General features: G+C 44.1%; 1 long non-coding RNA gene across 5 annotated transcripts; it reads right to left on the bottom strand.

Annotated features, from left to right (window-relative positions):
• Nucleotides 1-1233: 1233 nt before the first annotated feature.
• LOC108391608 (uncharacterized) lies at nt 1234-16732 on the bottom strand. Of its 5 annotated transcripts, none has more exons than XR_005053890.2 (4): nt 16563-16732; nt 5777-5874; nt 5036-5284; nt 1234-4889 (listed from the first exon to the last, which is right to left on the bottom strand). It is a non-coding gene; the product is annotated as an uncharacterized lncRNA (long non-coding RNA). The 5 variants fall into 5 exon arrangements; XR_001851805.3 differs by lacking the exon at nt 16563-16732 and adding an exon at nt 7865-11652; XR_005053891.2 differs by lacking the exon at nt 16563-16732 and adding an exon at nt 8006-11652.
• Nucleotides 16733-17499: the final 767 nt, after the last annotated feature.

Below are 17499 nucleotides of genomic sequence, written 5' to 3'. Positions count from 1 at the left end.
AAGCTTAGGGCACTCCCAACAAATAAACTAACATGTTCTCTAGTGCCTCTGAGGATAAAGAATTCTTCTTCCTCTAGCAAAGCAGCCTCAGAGGAGAGAGTCAATGCATAAAACAATGAAAATAAAAGTAAATTGTGGAAATGGCTCGGATTTACTTTAAAAAATCAGATTTTAAATAGATTCCCACTTCAGTACAGTTTTAGAGTTCATAAAATGATGATCCCTGGGTCAAGTCCCTAAATGTGCTTTTTGGCAGTCAGTCAGTGTTCTTAAAATTGAGAGATTCATACAGATCCTAAGATATATCTTCCCTGAAAAAAACAAAAACAAAAAACATTCTGGCAACATTAGATCCAGATTCAGATTCATCTGACAACCATCAGGAGCAACTGGGTCAGTGTTACCCCTTGAGATCGGACTCCTGCCTCCCTCCAGGCCTACTGCCCCTCCTCCTGAATCCTGCCCATCCCCTCCTGACGCCTACCCCTGCCCAGACAGTGTGCGAGGCTGCACATCCTGGTTCACAGAGCACCGCAGCCCCACCACCACCACCCCTGCTGCATAATCTCATTTGGGATTCACACTGATTCTGTGCAACAGGCACGGCGAAGACGTTAGCTCTCCCCAGTTAAAACCAAAAATGAACGTAAGAGCTTTCCAAACTTCTTTATTAGAAGGTCATATTCTGCAGCATGTAAACAGTAAATTCTAGACAATGATACCCTTTAGAAACAAGGGCTAGATGTAGCCTTTTCTAAAATCCTGGGCCTGGTCAGATCACATGACTGCAGTATGTTATAAATATCTGGGGAGATTTTTATGATCCTGATGCCAGCAGGCACCCCAAACCACATCATTCTGACTCTCTAGAGGTGGGCCACAGGTATCTGTAGTTTTTAAATCCCAGTGTGACTCTAATGTGCCCCCGAGGCTGAAAACCATTGTGCAGGGGAACCTGGGCTCAAAGTCTGCTCCAAAAACAATGGCTGTCCAACTTCAGAGAAGGAAGAGAAGCAAGTTAAATATCTCCCCAGTGTTGACTATAGGAAATACAAAATTGTTACTGGACCATTAAAGTCAAATGGTTCCTGGGATATTTGTGGGGAGGGGAGGTGTTATTTTATTTCAGAAAGGATCCTGAGCTTTATTAATAGGAATTCAGGCAATGGGAAGTCTTACTCCTAACAGGTTCTAATTAAATCAGACTCTCTTGTAAGATTGCCCTTTTCCCACCATCTCACATGCAGACCCATGGCCAGTCTTACTTGTGAAAGTGCCTCTAATGGGAAGTGTTTATCGGACTCTTTAGCAGAAGGTCACTGAAATTATTTTATTATCATTTTATTACAGAAGGATTTAACCAAAAGGGGCCAGAGAGGGCACCTGAAATGTTCCCAGTATTTACCAGGCAGAACCCCTTGAGCAAGAGGGACACCTTCAGCTGGAGAAAATCCAACTTGGGCCTGAATTAAAGGCGTGTCTGCATGTGACCTTAGCCCAGGACTAAATGCCGGCTCAGGAAGTCAGCTCAGCTGGCTTGGGGACATTTAAGGTGAGCAGTGACTTAGTTCAAGGCATAACCTGTTCTGTTAAAAGCATTATGAAATGTTCTGTAGCCTCTGCCTTTCAGGACTGACAGTATTCCAAGAATCAGTGGCTAAATGCTGGAGGACAGGAAACGATTCCTACCCCTAGCTCTTCAATATTTGGTCATTCCTTGACCCAGGCGTGAAGATGAGCCCTGTTTTGGTAACCAAGAATTTGTTCTCTATTTTTTCAGTCATCTCTAAATAATGGCAAGGCTCTAAAGCTTTATTAATCACCAAAAGTATTTATTAAGCAGCTACTGGCTTCAGACTGCAGAATGCCTAAAAAGGTTTCGCTTTAATTTCTAGTCACTGCTTATTGAATATATGCCAATTGATTTATTTTTAAGACCGTATCAGAGGACAGATAAAACACAGTCACTAGCCACCACTCATGCATGGGCATCACTAACGTGAAGAGGCCTCCAAATTTCCCTTCACTGTTGTCACCCTGTCACCACCACTTGGAGTTAAAAGCCCACCATAGACCTAGGAACACATTACCATAGCTCTTGTTTAGTGTGAGGAGCCTATCTCATTTTGAGAAATCTCTTTCATATCAAACGATAGATCATGTCTATCATTTGCAGAGATGCAAAACCACTGTTTGTACCAGCAGGCCTACATGAACCGGCACAGAAGCTCCAGTGTACACTGAGCAGTCAGATGATAGCAGCAGCAGGCAAGGTGCTGTGGGAAGGATCTGATGCAGGATAAAAGGCAGAGCTCCTCCATGACAGAGCCATACCAAGTCCATTGACATACTTAACTTTTTTTTGGTTCGGTTTTATTTTTTCATTTTTTATTTTTAGTTGAGGCATAGTTGACATAGTAGTACAACATAGTGATTCAACATTTATACACATTTCAAAATGCCGTTGAGTATAGTTACTGTCACTATACATAGGTATTAAAATATTATCAACTAATTTCCCTATGCTGTACTTTTCATCCTCATGACTTAATTATTTTATAACTGGAAGTTTGTGTCTCTTTATCCCCTTCACCTTTTTTGCCTGTCTCCCCATACCATTCCCCTCTGGCAACCACCAGTTTCTTCTCTGTATTACTCTGAGTTTGTTCATTCATTAGTTTTATTTTTTAGATTCTGCATATAAGTGAAATCATAGACATATGGTATTTGTCTGTCTGATTTATTTCACTTAGCATAATACCCTCTAGATTCGTCCATGTTGTGGCAAATGGCAAGATTCTGTTCTTTTTTATAGCTGAATAATATTCCATTGTGTATATATACCACATTTTCTTTATCCATTCATCTAATTCACAGGAACTTAGATTGCTTCACTGTCTTTGCTATTGTAAATAATGCTGCAATGAACATAAGGGTGCATATCTATTTTCAAATTAGTGTTTTCATTTTCTTTGGGTAAATAGCTAAAGTGGAATTGCTGGATCATATGGCAGTTCTATTTTTAATTTTTTAACCTCCATGCTGTTTTCCATAGTGGCTGAACCATTTTACATGTCCACTAAAAGTGCATGAAGATTCCCTTTCTCCACATCCTCATCAACATTTATAATTTCTTGTCTTGCTGATATTAGCCATTCTCACTGATGTGAGGTGATATGTCATTGTGGTTTTGATTTGCATTTGATTTGCATGAGTGATGTTGACCATCTTTTCATGGCCATCTGTATGTCTTTGGGATAATTTCTATTCAGGTCATCTTTCCATTTTTAAATCAGATTGGTCTTTTGGTGCTGAGTTGTATGAGTTCTTTATATATTTTGGATATTAATCTATTGTCAGATTTATCATTTGAAAATATATTTTCCCATTCTGTAGGTTGCCTTTTCATTTTGTTGATGGTTTGCTTTGCTGTGCAAAAGCTTTTTAACTTTGATGTAGTTCCATTTGTTTGTTTTTGCTTTTGTTACCCTTGCATGGGGAGATATATCCAAAAAAAAAACTGCTAAGGCCCATGTTTTTTTTAGGAGTCTTACAGTTAGGCCTTCTTTAATCCATTTTGAGTTTATTTTTGCTTATGGTATAATCAAATGGGACAGTTTCATTCTTTTGGATGTATCTGTCCAGTTTTCCCCACACCATTTATTGAAGAGACTGACTTTTCCCCCATTGTATATTCTTGCCTCCTTTGTCATAGATTGACTGACCATATAAGTGTAGGTTTATTTCAGGGCATTCTATTCTGTTCCATTGATCTATGTGTCAATTGATTCACTTTAATCTGACCCTCAGCACAACTTGAGCTGGAATGGGAATCAGTCTAGGCCAGTTAGGGGAGGAAACAGCTTCAGGCCAGATGCCAGAGGGCTGTTCTTTGAGCTGCTATTCACTTGCAGATAATCACGGAGGTAGATCCTGAAGGAAGCACTGCAATAGTTAGACCCCTTTTACTTGCAAGTTACAGATTCTCAACAGAAATCGACCTAAACAAAGAATCTGCTGACTTTCAGGTACAGCAGTGGTTGGATCTAAGTGCTTAAAAGATGTTATGCAGAATGCCTCCACTCTGGTTTCCTCCACAGTGGCTTCATCTTTAGACAGGCCCTCTGTAAGTGATGGCAGTAATAATTGCCAGAAACTCCTAGTTCATGTTTCATAAGCTTAGCATCCAGGGATGGAGAGAACCTGCCAGGTTGAGCTTCATGTGGGGAAATGGTGGGTAAGGAATGGGAAAGGTAGGGCGGGGCCAGTTGCAAGTCTGAAGAGTAGTCTCTGTGTGGGGCAGGAAGGGTGAGTTGGCATTGAAGGGAGAGGAGGAGTCGACAGTGTCAGCAGGAAGCAGGAGAGTATTGATGACTGTGCTGTTTTGGAAAGATAAGGCTTGTGGAGATGTGGAGGGTGGATGGACTGTCAGGGGTGAAGATGGAGGCAGGGAGTTAGTCCCACGGTGGTCGTTGGTAAATGTGATGAGGGCCTGGCTTCCACCCCTCCAGACAGGCTGCTCCAACCCAGCCTCAAAAGCCCATTCATCAACCTGTTCCTCCACTGTTTCTGTTCTTTCTATCTCTTGCTGATTTTCCTGCCTCCACTTTCTGAGTGCATGTCAGATATTTTATTATATTCAAGAAAGTTTTAAACACATAGAGGCTTCACTAAGAGAAGGAATAAAGAAGACCACGAGAAGAGACCACACCTTGCCAAGAGACACACAGGACAGATGGGGGTGATGGAGAGAGAAAGGCAGACCCGAGGAGACAGGGCTTGTTGTCACTAATCAATCACCAAGCCAACTGAGCTGGCATCTCAGCTTCACCATTCACTGGCTGTGCGATCACAGGCAAGTTACCTCTCTCAGACTCGGTATTTCTCATCTGTAAAATAGAGATAATAATTAAACTCCCCTCAGGGGCTTATTATGAGAATTATGTTAATAATGTATATAAAGTGCCTGACAATACATATCATTATTATTATTTGCATCCGGGAACAACATAAGGAGCCCTCTGGTGGAACTCACCTAGATTTCCTCCGAAAGCTGAAAATTCCTACATGAAAAGGAGGCCTTTGGAAATGAAGTTAAGCTCTTCTCCAAGGGTGCTTAGGCTGAGCCGAGCTGAACACACTCTGGTCTCTCCTGAAAGATGCCAACCACTAGAGGGAGAGTGGACTTCCAGAAACCACAGCCTCGTAGTTCCAGCGTCCTTCACACTGCAGGTAGCCACACATTTGTGGGTGTGATATCAAGTTGCTGGAACCCAACTGACATCTTTCTCAATGCAATAGAATAAAATAGAAATAGCATTAAGTGCATAAAGCCCTTTGTTTTAGTCACATGATTATATATTCATGTGTAAAATGTAGTCCTTACTGTGGGTCATGGTTAACCGCCAAGAGTTTGAAAACCATTAACTTAAAGGTCATGCAGGAGCAAACTACCTATTTTCTTCAATTCTCAGACAGACACCAGACAGCTTACATTCAGGTGAGTCATTGTTCTGTATTAAAGAAGAATCGGATACAGGAGTGGAAGATGACATTTAACTCATGGTGCCCCATGTTGTCAGGCATTTGTCTGATTTCCCAGGTGCTCTTCCTCTGCTGTCTACTTCTATAAGCACCGTCAAGGTCTCCTTGGGCCTTCTTTTTCTGTGGCCTGTAAATGACCTGCACAGCTCTCTTTCTGGTGATGCCATCTGCTCCCAATGTTTCCCTAGTTCCTCTCTGTGACTGAATCCTCAGTTACAACTTCAACTCTTACCTCCAGATATGTATTTCCAAACGATGGCTGCAATTCTCTCCATAGCTGTCCCATAGGCCTCAAATTCAGCCCATCTGAAGCTTAATGTATCATCTTCCCTTTTAAAAAGAAAAGTAAAAAGCTCTTCCTATACCCCTTTGCTTGGCCCCTGTCTTAGTCTGCTCAGGGTGTTATAACAAAATACCACAGACAGGGTAAACCACAGAAATACATTTCTCATAGTTCTGGAGGCAAAAAGCCCAAGGTCACCAACATAGATGGGTGAGGCCCCTTCTAGGTGTCAGGCTTCTGTTGTGGCCTCACGTGGCAGAAGGGGTGAGGGAGCTCTGAGGGGTCTTGTATAAGACAGTAATCCCAGTCATGAGGTTCCATGCTTGTCCCTAATCACCTCTCAAAGGCCCCACCTCCTAACACCATCAGTTTGGAGGGTCAGGACTTCAGCATATGAATCTTCAGGGAGGACACATTCAGACCAGAGCAGCCCCTCTTGCCTCTCGGGGGCCCAGGTGAGAATCTCAGTTATTGTCATTTCTTCTTTCCCTGTCTGTCATGACCTCTTCTATCTCCCCAGTGCCTTAACTGTGCAACCCCCTCTCTCCTTCCCACCCACACTGTACCAGGTGATTTGTGTAGTCTTCTACTGGCCTCTCTGTTTCCAGGATCTCACCTTCCCCATGCATGCTTCCCATGGCCACCGCCTACCTTACACAAACACAGGTTCAGTCATCATTCACTCATATCATCCTGATTCTTTAAAACATGCATTAACTCCCCCCAAAAACAACCAAATAAAATACAAATATGTAGGCATGGGGTTTAAGGCCTAAGCAAGGAAGTACAAACGGTTTTATGTCAAGTGCCAACCCCAACAGATCAGTGGTGACTTTTTGGAGAATTGTGTTGAGAAGGATTCTGAGGCTTCATACAAACTCACAAGAAACCTTAGCAATGGGCATAGGCGGGAGACACAGACATCTTCTTGGAGGCTCAATCCATCCATTTTCTGCTTTTTTCATACTCTAGTACCACCTGCTCAGTCACAAGATTGCTCATTAATGCCCAAATATACTACACAATTTTATTAACCACAGAGACTATCTATTTCATGATTCCTTTCTTTTGCTGTCTGGACTGCACCTGACTAAACTTTTCCACCTATTAGAATCCTCATCTTACTCCTCCAATACTCAGCCTTCACAGTTTGTAACTCATCTCTTCGTTAAACATATATCAGCCTCCTTTGTATTGTAAGTATTACATATGTATAGATGTATTATGTGTTTATGTGTGTAGATATATCTGCACACATATTTGTGCCTCTCACACTGGACAATAAACTCTTCGAAGGCAGTGAATGTATCTTACTCATGGTCCAACCCCTAGATTCCACCCAGTAACTTACACATAGCAAGTGTTCAATTGAAGTCCCTAATATGAATGAACTATATAGGATGAATGAATTTATGGAATGAATGAAGGAGCATAATGGCATGTTGACTTAGAAAAAAAAAAGTCACAGGGAATCTCCAGGAACTAAAATCATCTCAGAAGTAAAGACACTCTTGTAGGACTCTGCCAGTTGCCAGCAGTGACTAAGAGCCACCAGACAGCATCCCCCCAACTATGAATTAGGTGATACAGCTGTGAATTCAAGAGAAGAACCTCTCTCATCCCTGCAGCGTCATAGCATTCGATACTTACAAATGACTCTGCAAGTACACAATACACCTATGCTCTTTACACCTACTGAGTTTGAGAAGACATGACTTGCCCAGAATCCTATGTACACCCATGAGTAGGAGACTCAAACCCATGGCTCGCACTTGATAACCATTGCTCCACGGCTCACACAAAGTTGTGCTCTTGTGCTTCACCACCTAGATTTTAGGGTAAAGAAAGGAATCCACTGCTAAAATAAGTTGGAAAACTACAGTTGCTACCTTTCCTATAAAGTTCATACCATCGGACCCTATAAGTAGACCCCCTAAACCTTTTATCTACGTGCCCCTAAACTGGAGACTTTTGACTGGAGACAACCCTATGACTAGGCAAAAATTGTTTTTGAAGAGAAATTTCAAACCACCTTACCAAGCATCGGCAGCTTCTCCAGCTGATGATTTATATGGAGGCCAACCACCCAAAGCCCTCACTATCAATTCTCAGGAATTTCAGCAAATCCAGGAACACTATTTGTAATATGATAGCCTGAACAACTGAAAGAGAACTCACAGGCACTGGGGGGTCTTCCTTTCTCTACAGGAAAATAGCTTTTGTTGTCTTTTTCCTTTGAATATGTGGCAGGAAAACAAGAAAAGAAAAAAACGAAGAGAGTGACAGACTAGATAATATCCAAAATCAAAGCCGGAGTCCTGACAGAGAAAGGGCATTACCAGCATTTGCTCTTTCAAGAACTGTAATGCCTGGGATTTCTAATTTTAAACAGTGAAAATCAAAAGATCTGGGCCAAAACGCGAGAACACAACAATTTCAACGATTTGAGGGTTATCTTCCCCGTCTTTTCCCCTCTGTGTCTGTGTGATTCCTTAAACAAAGTGGGTTGGAAAAGTTCAAGCTCAGTTCACAGAAGAGAACATTCTGTACTGTGCACAACAGGCTGGGCTGCTCTCTGTAAAACAAAATCAACAGCATGATCTCAGCCGCTGCGGCGGCAGGCACCGCGCCGCCAGCCCACGGCCCCGGCGCTTGCAGAGACCGGCTGTCAAAGGCGCCCTGTGGCCAGCGCGCCCGGGAGGCGGCCGCGCGCACGCGCGCGCGCGGCCCCAGGAATGACTTTGTGTCCATTTGCTACTTCTCCCCAGAGGGTCAAGGAAGTTGTTGGGATATTTCTCTTTGGAGAGTATTTACAGATGAACCATTTCCAAGAAAACACCCCCCTGCATGTTCACCTCAGCTCAGGCATTGATGGGAGCTCTTCGATTTGTTCGGTTGTCACTGTAATCAAACGACGGCATTAGCACTAAATACGGTGCCACTTCCCTGCTAAGTGGGGAGGAGGAGGGAAAGGGGAGGGGCGAGGCTTGCTGCCCCCTCCCCCACCCTCTGAGCTCTTCACTTCTGGATCCCAGCCTTCGGTTCTTTTGTCTAGAATTCAGCATGCGGTTCAATAAATATTTATTGAGCGTGTATTTGGTGCCAGGGACTGTCCGTAGAATAATACCCATAACATGATTTTTCTAGTCAAATGAAAACCTAGCCGTGAAGCCGGTCAGAAGAGGAAGAAGAGAAGCTGCGTGTGCCAACACACAGAAGGCAGAGCTGGAAGGGCGGGTGTCCTCCAGGGCCGCTCGAGCCTAGGAGGAGAAGGCCTAGAACGGGGGTGGCTGTTCTTAAGTTTGGCAAAGCAGACGTCTGGAAGGGGGCTGCTTCCCCAGAGTTCTTTTCATGCCGAACGCATGCCTGTTTGCTGAGGGAGGAAATGACATAAAGAAGGCACAGCTTGCTGCAACAGGGCTGTAGAAGTGCTCCCTCTGGCCTCCTTTGAAGTCACTCCTGCCAGTGCTGTTTCAGGGTGCGGAGACCAGCAGGGGAGAGGGGCAGTGTGGAGAAATGGAAGACGGAAACGCAGGGGCACAGGGCAAGTGAGGGCCTTTAAATCCAGGTTTAGTGTCTGGGTGACCTCAGTCCCTATGCCCCCCAGCTATTGGAGAGAGAACTACCTGTTTTGTAGAACTACTGACTATTGTGGAATTTAAGGAATATAATAAATGCCTTTGCTTGGCATAGACTAGGTATTTAATAAATAGTAACCATTGTTATTAATGTAAGTACTGTTCAGAGAAAGCTGTTGACTGGGGTGTCAGTTAAGAACCTCCACCAGTGTGCCCTGTCTAAGGTGTTGCCCACACGTTTCCACCACTTAGTGACTTAGTGAATGGCTATTGAGTGCCAGCACTGTGCTCTGTGGGAGGCACTGCTCCGAGAAACAAAGGCTGTGTTCTCAGGAGGCCTCCTCACCTTTCCAGGGAGGGAGGTTCACTCCAGGCAAAGGTAGAGCCATGGGGCTTGGCGAATGCTTCCTCACAGCCTACCTTCTTTGGGGTGAGGCTCCTTTCTTGTTGGTCGGAGCCCATCTCTTTGGCTGTCACAGCCATCCCAGAGAGAAGGGGGTCGCTGGGGAGCAGGGCTTGGTTGGGAACAGCTCTGATGCAGGACCTTTCTCGGACTGCTCTTCCTCAGTGTGAACACCCTTTCAGGACCAGAGCTCCTGCCAAGACTTAGAAAACAAGTTACACAAGCACCTCTGGGGTAGTCGGACATGTCACCTCACAGCTGCTGCTACACAGGGAGGTGAGGAGGTGGGTGGGGGAGAGGTGACCTCAAGGACTCAGTCAGGGACAATACATAAACCTGTGAGCATAAGGGTCATGGGGCTAGGAGTTCAAGAAAGCACAAGCCCTGGGGCACCATGCCAAGCCCCAGCCTGTGGAAAGAGCCAGTCATTGAAGATAATTCTACAGATTTTCCTGTTGCCATCACTGATATGGTCCCAGGATTCAAAGGAAGGATCATCTGCCATTAAAGCCAGGGCCCAGGCCAAATGGGGCTTCCTTGGAAATGTTCACCATGATATCTTAAAATTTTTCTCCCCCATACGGTTCACTTCCCTGCCTATACCCAATTTACCAAGGGACCTGTTTAAAAAATTTTGGCAGCAGACGGCCTGTCTCAGAAATACTTCTCTTCCATTGGAATCCTTTGCCAAAGGCTACTACCAACCCCAGCCAGCTGCATATGGAATTTCTCAGAAAGCCAGAGTGTGCATGGGACAGTAAAAGCAAAACCCTGATGATCTGAGGTAGAACAAGCTAAATAAATCCCAGGAGTAGGCAAGTAACCAAGATCTCAGAGAGAGTAAATGAAGGGAAGTAGTTCCCACAGAATTAAGCAAAAATAATACCAACCCACAAATATTTGATGGGAACAGATGCTGAGAGTGACATTTCTTGACTATTCATTACTTGTCAGGGTGCTTTACATACATTCTCTAGTTTAATCCCCACAATAAACCCGTATAGTAGGTAGTGATGTTAACCCAGACTCGAAGAGCTTAAATAACTGGCCAGATGTCAGGTAGCCAAGTACGTGGCAGAGCTGGCCCTTGAACCCAGGGCTGTCCAGCTTGAGAGCTCAGGTTCCTTTCATTACACCATTCTGCCTCTCTGCATGCAAAGATCTTATTACAATACTTTTGGAATCACCTTGTACATTTATTTTGGATTTTCAGAGGCTGAAGTCTCAAGTGGAAGTCCTGACACCAAGTCCCGCTCTCCAGTCCCATATATTTTGCCTTATCTCAGTATCTGTACCCAGTCAGTAATAGTTATTGAACATCCATGAGCTATTCTCTGGGGGACAGAAAGGTGAGTTGTGCCAAATAACACATTTACTTATTTACTTCTGTTGTTAGTCAAATAGCCTCCGAATTTAAATGGTGTAACACAACAAAGATTTACTTCTTGCGCACACCATGTACTCACTGGGAAACAGCTGGGTCCTCACTCAGGGACCTAGACTGAGGGACAAGCCACCAGATAGCTTGAATATTGCCAGTCACCATGTCAGAGGGAAAGAGAGCATGATCAGTCACTCACCAGCTCTTAACGCTTCTTCCTCTGAAAGCTTTTTCCCCAAAGGGGCTTGTGTCAGTTCTGCTTACATGTCATTGGCCAAGTCAAACTAAGTAGCCACTCATAACTTCAAGGGGTTAGATAAGCACAAGCCCATCACAAGTCTGAAAGTGGGTGAAAACCTGACACATTTGGTAAATAGACCTAATAATGACTACATCCTGGGAAGAAGAATGACCTCAAAACCTCCTATCTCAAATACTGTAGTACTGAATGATTAAGGGCCATCTGAGAGGTTGCATTCAAGGCTTATGTCCTAAGGATTCAAGACAGAATTATGCCTGACTGGAGACCTTGACAAAGTACCCTGAGGAAGTGAAGGCCTGCATTGGCCTTGAAGAGTGGGAAGGACTTGGACAGACCAACAAGGCTGGACCAGCTGCATCCACGCTGGCCTTCAGTAGAGTGATGGTAACCCACCACCAGTCACTCTAATGAATGGCATAGGTTATTCCAGGTCTTGAAAGACAACCCAAATGAATGCCTGAAGTCAAGAATGTGCTTCGTGGGCTTCAGGGGAGAGGCCCCATAGCTGGGCAGTGTGCTCCAGCCAAGGAGAATTGGCAGTTGGCCAAAGCATTAGTTGCGAAGGTATGAAAGATCTTTGAAGAGGAGAAAAATTATGATCACAGTGGAACTTGAGAGACTTTAATCTGTGGCTATTCTGTAGTTTATTTCTTCTTTCATTTTATGAATATTTTAAATACTTTGCTTAGGAGATGCAAAGGTGTATAAAGCTTGACTCCTACCCTCAAGTTGTTCCAGACTTTAGTGGAAGAAGAAATGGGTCTGTGTTTTCACCCTTGCCTTTTAAGAAGCAGTGATCTCAAAGAGATACTTTCTTTGGTGAATAGGACCTAAAATTTCAAGGATGCATAGGATTTCAAGGATTTCTCCTTTATGAAAAAGAAAGAGCTAAGTTGTTAAAGAGATGTGGGGTAGTGGTGATGAATCCCAGAGTAGGAGGAGGGCAGAGGAGAGTGGAGAATGCAGGACACAGAGGAGATAAGGCAGCTGGTAATGATAGAAAAGGCTTTTGGGGAGATGGAGATTTTTAGTGGGTTTTTTTATGAAGTTTGGCCATATGGAGTATAAGCCTTCCACTTGTCTGTCTTGCAAACATTTCAGTAAAACATATATATAGCACACAATGTTTTGGGAGGTGGCTTGAGAGACCACAAGGGGTCAGGTGGGTAGCAATGAAGTGTTGGATGTGGCCTGACAGCACACAAGGGTGCGAGCAGGGACTTCCCAAGAGAGCCCAGCGCAGTCACATTTGTAGTATGGGATAAAGTGGCAGTTCTAGGATTGGGAAAGTTTGTCAAGAAAAGCTGCATAAAGGAGATTAAAAGTAATGCTGGTACCAGGTGTTGAAATATCAGTGTCCCCAGCCCACACAGATCAATGGAAAGCATTCCAGTGCAGGCACAAAGAGCAGCACATGGAAAGGCACTGGGGTGTGGAACAGTCCAGTTTATTTGAGCTACTCCAGGAGCACATAGATGGACAGGATTATGAGGGATGAAGTCCAAAGCTCAAGTTCAGTGATCTGATCCAACACTAAGGTCATAGGTTTACCTTCAAAATTATTTATTCAGCATTTACTGACTCTCAAATACTTTCTAGCTTTAATATTGTTACAAAAATATTTTGTTTTGATCTGGGAAAAACCTGAGAAATTCATGATTTCCTATTTTCTTACCTATTGGTAAGAAAAATGGTGAGTCCAGAGATGAACTTTTGTAAGGATATCCTGACTTACATTCACTGCTCACATCCAGCATGCCAATATTTAGCTTGCTCCCAGGCACCAGCTCTCCATGTGCAGTGGAGAGAATGTGCCAAGATCCTTCAGGTTCTGTGTCCCAGGAGGCAAAGTATTGCCTGAGATAGCAGCACACAGAAGCAGAAAGCTGGTGACTATTAAAACCCACTTCTGATTTACAGTCACCTGTCAAGTAAGAAAATTTATCCCCGCTGCTCAGAGCAGAAAGTACGCTGAATGTGGGGTGTGAGTGTGTGTGTGCCTGGATATATTTTAACTATCTGCCTGGGAAATCTCTAAATCAGCATTTATTTTCAATAATCTCCTACATCATATGGCACCTTTCTCCACAAATGCTTCCAAAATAGTTTGTAAATTTTATATAGCTGGGGAACCATCATTGCTGGAATAGAAGGAAATAGATGCTTATCAGCTTCCTAATGAGAACTTGGGACTAAGTGCAATTTTTTAAAGAAGTATAAGGATCTAAGAATGTGTATTTAATTCAGAATGCGTATGTATTTAAGTAGCATTGTATTTCATTAAAATAGTATTCAAATTTCCTCCTAATAATTCACTCAAATTTTACCCAGCCTTCCAGGCCCACTCTAGATTCAACTCTACATTTGATGCTAAATTTCATCCCCTGGAGCAAAGTACTGTCACCTTGCCCTGGATCTGGCTCTTCCTTAAATACCCAGAGGAGCAGAAGTGGGTGGGAGACCTTGTGTCAGTCTGGGGGGTGATACATCATTTCTGGCCCCTGCAGAGGCTGAAAAATATTGCAAAGGCCAGTGAGCAACTGTGAGAAAATTTAAGGAACATCAAATCATTCATTCAGTCAGTCAATATTTATTGAGCAATTAGTATGTTCTAGAAACTCTGCAGTGGTGCTGGAGAGACAGGTAAGAACACAAGAGACAAGACCCCCGACCTGGCCAGCAGTGTAGCAGGGGGGTGGGCATCAGTGCAGTGGTCACACAGGTCACTGTGACCTGAGAACTGAGGTGACTGCTACAAGGGTGGTTCTGATAATAAGCAGGGAACTTCACCTGGCCTGGGAGTCAGGAAAGGCTTCCTGAGAGTGTGAGGTTCCCCTTGTCATCTGAAGGATGTGTAGGAGCCGTCTGGGTGTGCGCGCGCGCGCGTGTGTGGGCACGCGCGCACGTGCATGGGGGTGGTGGGGGCAGCTTCAGCTTCCTTGTTTGTAAAATAACTGTAGTAACAGTACCATGTCTAAGTTTGGGGTTCCGAGAAGCAGACCGTAAGGCGAGTACTCATGTGAACATGGTTTATTAGGAAGTGTCCCCAGGGGAAACCGACTGAGAGGCTGAAGGATGGGACTGGGAAGTGAAGAAGGCCAAGCAAGACTGAGAATCAAACGCAATGCCATGGAGGGAGAACTGGGGACAAGAGACGTGACAAGGCGAGCTGGGGGGTTGTGCCCTTGCACTATTTAGTTACCAGGAAAGGCACTTCTGCTCTCTGGGCTGGGAAGCAAACTTGTTCCAGTAACCTGAGGACTGTCCCCAAACACAGAGCCACCATGGTGCTGGCTGCTGGGAGCACAAGCACAGAGATAACTGTGAGCAGGAATACGGTAAAGGGATGCGAGAGGATGCAGGCAGAACACTGAAGGCATTTGCTACATAGGACACAGGTACAGTTTCACCAAAACAGTGTCTATAAGGGACAAAGCACAGTGTCTGGCACATAGTAATGCTCAATATTAGCTCCCATTGTGATTGAATCAATGTGCCTGGGACAGGCTGCACTTTACCCAGTTCTCTGCCTACTCCAATCCTGCAGAAGCCCACTCTGCTCTCTGCCACTCCCTGCCTGGTCTCCTGAGACAAACTCAAATATAAATATAGTAATATATATTTATATGTCCCAGGATTGTCACATTTTGCTGAGCTCATAACAGAACTGAACAAATAGCCCTGTCATCCTCTGTAATATGTTCTATCATTCATCGATGCTTCCCCACAACCCGTCCTGCTGGGCTCCCGGAGCTCAGAAATTCATGTGCCTGGCTGCTTCTTAAATGTGATCTGTACTAACCTGATGCAATTCTCAGGCCTTCATTTCCTGAGCAAGTGATAGGATTTTTAGACCAGAGGGACTTTCTCTCTCTCTGTCCAACTTACTGAATGATTCAATGAACAGTTGTATATTAATTCAAAATTCAGCATTTCAAATAAAAAGGTATGGACTACAGATACACAAACAACAAGAGTGAATCTCCAAAACATTATCCTGGTTGAAAGAGTCAGACACAAAAGAGTACATATGGTATGATTCCAATATGAAAACAGGCAAAATGAATCCATGGAGACAGAAAGTGGGTCAGCGGTTGCCTGGGGCTGGGGCCAGGCAGGAGTTACTGTAAAAAGGCCCAAGGGGCCTTTTGGGAGTTGATAACGTTCCATGTCTTAGTGGTAGAGGTACCTGGTGGTACACCAGTATATACATTTGTCAAAACTCATAGAATGATATACTTAAAATGGGTGCATTTTATTGCATGTAAATTATACCTTAATAAAGTTTATTTTTAAATTAAATAAATAGGCATTTTATTGCCTGACCAAGAGAGCAAAAGTAGATCCAGGACGAATCACAGGGAACTCCATCTGGCCAGACACACAGAATCTTTGTATTGTTCCCCAGCCCCAGCCCCTATATTTTCTTTTGGCACAAAATTGGTCTCTATTATTTGCACTAATGGAGGGAAACAATGGCTCAAAGAATCTACAAGGGGAGTAATCCATGAGTTATTTACATCTGGTGGCTCTGGAATGTGTTTTGTTGCCTTTCTGGTGCCTGAATAAAGATGTGCCTGCTTGACATCCCAAAAATACACTTCCAGTGAAATACTGAGATTCCCTGTAACCACCTGAATTGTTGGAAGCTTGTAAGAAGCACTTTCCTTTCCCTGCCTGACCCCGCTTTTCCCTTCTCCTCTATCCAAACAGGAAATGCAATGTTTCATCCAGTCCCAGGCCTCCCTCTGGCAGGCTATCTCAGTTGGTGGGGGCCTCAGATGCCGCCTGAGATTTGGCGTCTTGGTGTTAACATGCAGTGTAAATACAGGGAATTGAGATACTCAAGTCATTGATAAAAGGCTTATGAGAAGTCTTGCTTGTGAATTAAGTGGAATCATCCACTTGAAGATAATTGAGAACAGACTGCACAAAAATTGTTTTCCTGTATTTAAGGTACAGTTTAGCTGGCTCTGGCTCTGGGAAGCCTCTGCGGGCACAGCCCATAGCTCCAAGTCCTGCCACTCCCCCAAGGCCCATACTCTGTCCCTGTTGCTTACACCCCACCTCCCACCTCCAACACCCTGGACTTTGTCTTTCATGGCACTTACCATGCAGAGGGCAAATGCCTTGTTTACGAATCCATGTCCTGGACCCAACTGAAAGCTCTTTGAAAGCAGAGTCTGCTGACAGTCTGCTGTGTTGCCAGCTGCTAGATCAGTACCAGGCTCATAGTAGGTGCTTAATAAATAGTTGTTGAGTTATGATTCTGCACCCATCACTGCAGAGTGTATTTAAGATTTTGAAAACAACTGCACAAACAGGAAAACTCTGGCACTTCCAAGGGAACTCCACCCAGACAGAGCTCCAGCAGGAAATACCAAAAAGTCAGTATCTAACACAGAAATCACTGTGTATGTTTCAGGGCAAACGCTGGTGAGCTGATCTCTGAGAGGCAGTGGAATAGTCTGGAAAATCCAAGGCTTTAGGAACTCTCCATAAGAATTTCCTGCAAAGTCAGTAACAGCTTCCAAGTAGGGGTAGAATGAATGAATGGAGAAGTGCCTGAATTAGTAGGAACTGGAAAACAACACAAAGGACCAAGGTAAATACTTAAGAAACCCAGTTTAAGCCCCTTGAGTCATGTCTTTCTAGCACAGAGTTGTGGTGAGCACAAAAGCTTCTCTAAATATGCCCCTGCCTAACCACAATTCAAGCACAATGTTTTGTAGTAGGTGCCAATACATTCAGTAAATATTTATCATGCTTTCCATGGGATAGGCAAAGAGAGAAGACCAAACAGAAATCATATGGTGCTCTCCTCAAGGAATCTGTCTGGTAAATGCTTGATGATTGAAATAGAACATTTTAGATATCAGTTCTAGTTTATCAGATTCCTACACTTCACCTGTTCTACTCTTGGGCAACAGTTTCTCTGGGGCCTGCAGCTCACCTCTCTTGTCAGAGACGACAAGCAGCTGGGCTGGGCCCATGGCTGGGCCACCACTGTGGCCCTCACGGCATCCAGTAGAGTGCTAAGCACAGAAC

Source organism: Manis javanica, chromosome 2 (assembly GCF_040802235.1).
Source record: "Manis javanica isolate MJ-LG chromosome 2, MJ_LKY, whole genome shotgun sequence".
Taxonomy (NCBI): domain Eukaryota; kingdom Metazoa; phylum Chordata; class Mammalia; order Pholidota; family Manidae; genus Manis; species Manis javanica.
Note: the sequence above shows the minus strand (reverse complement) of the source record. Positions and strands in the feature narration are given on the sequence as shown.